This window comes from Chrysochloris asiatica, unplaced genomic scaffold (genome assembly GCF_000296735.1).
Source record: "Chrysochloris asiatica unplaced genomic scaffold, ChrAsi1.0 scaffold00047, whole genome shotgun sequence".
NCBI classification, from domain to species: Eukaryota; Metazoa; Chordata; class Mammalia; order Afrosoricida; family Chrysochloridae; genus Chrysochloris; species Chrysochloris asiatica.
Window position 1 is genome coordinate 2,368,487 of NW_006408565.1, and position 1,733 is coordinate 2,370,219.

Here is a 1,733-nt window from a genome sequence, read left to right on the forward strand (position 1 = left end):
TCCATAGCTTGTTATGATTCGCACAGTCAAACGTCCTTGCATAGTAGATGAAGCACAAGTAAACATCTTTCTGGTATTCTCTGCTTTTAGCTAAGATCCATCTGACATCAGCAATGATATTCCTAGTTCCACGTCCTCTTCTGAACCTAGCTTGAATTTCTGGCAGTTCTCTATCGAGTACTGTTGCAGCCATTTTTGAATTATCATTAGCAAAATTTTACTTGCATATGATATTAATGATATTGTTAGATGATTTCTGCATTCCATTGGGTCACCTCTTTGGAACTGGAACAAATATGGATCTCTTTCAATTGGTTGGCCAAATAGCTGTCTTCCAAATTTCTTGGCACAGATGAGTGAGAGCCTCTAATACTTCATCAGTTTCTTGAAAGATTTCAATTTGTATTTCATCAATTCCTACAGCCTTGTTTTTCACCAGTGCTTCTGTGCAGCTTGAACTTCTTCCTTCAGTATCATCAGTTCCTGATCATATGGTACCTCTTGAAATTGTTGAACACAGAGCATTTCTTTTTAGTACAGTAACTGTATATATCTTCTACCTTTTTTTTTCTTTTAAGTTTTCATTGTGAATTATGTGATAGTTTACATGGAGAACATTAGCTTTACATTCATCCTATAATATATCATTTCATTGTCATGATTACAATCCCCTCCATGAATCAACAAACAAACAAAGAGTATATACCCCACAAGTGTGCCCTTCGGTTATCAGTACTCAGCCCCTCTCCCTCTCTGGGTCTAGAGTACCCAGCCACTCCATCTCTACATGTCATCATCTCTGCCTCCATCTCAGGCATATATAATAATTTAAACCACCAAAGGGCACATTCTGCAAGTCTGCCTTCTGACCACCAGCTCTCAGTCCCTCTTTTTCCACGAATCTAGAATCCTTAGCTGCTCCCTCTTCTCCATGTCCCCATCTCTGCCTCCAATTCTGGCATCGCTGCTTCTCTGGATAAGGTTTTGCATTCCACTTGTGTTCTTGTCCCTTGATAGTCCTAGGGTCCTTTGTTTCTGGACTGTAAGATTAACTACTCTCCCATTTTTGTTACAAAACTTCTACCTTTACAATTGTGACAGTCACAAGTAGTCATGGTAACAATTACTCATTTATTGAATCACAAGAATCTTTTTTTTTTCTTCTTAATGTTTTATTGTGAATTATGTGCTAGTTTATATGGGAGAACATTAGTTTTACATTCATCCTATAGTATATCGTTTCATTGCTATGGTTACAATGCCCTCCATGCATCATCAACCATCCAAAGGGTACACACTACAAGCATGTCCCCGCCCCCCCAAGTCATCAGCACACAGCCCCTCTCCCTCTCTGTGTCTAAAGTCCCCAATAGCTCCATCTCTCCACGTCATCATCTCTGCTTCCATCTCAGGCATCACTGCTTCTCTGGGTAGGGTCCTGCTCTCTGATGTTCTCCCTTGATGGCCCAGGGACCTCTGCTCTTAGGCTGAAAAGTTAATCACTCCCTTCCTTGCTAAAAAACGTCTACCTTTACAATTCCATCTCTCACAAGCAGTCCAGATAACAATTATTCACTATTGTATCACAAGAGATCCATCCGGATTTAATTTCATCAGTCTCACCTAGACAGATTATATACTACTCAGTGGAGATTCTACCTTCCTCTATGCCCAATGAATCTAGCTTCCCTCTCAAAAGCTTGTAAGCCAGTCACTTCTTGCCTTTGTAGCAC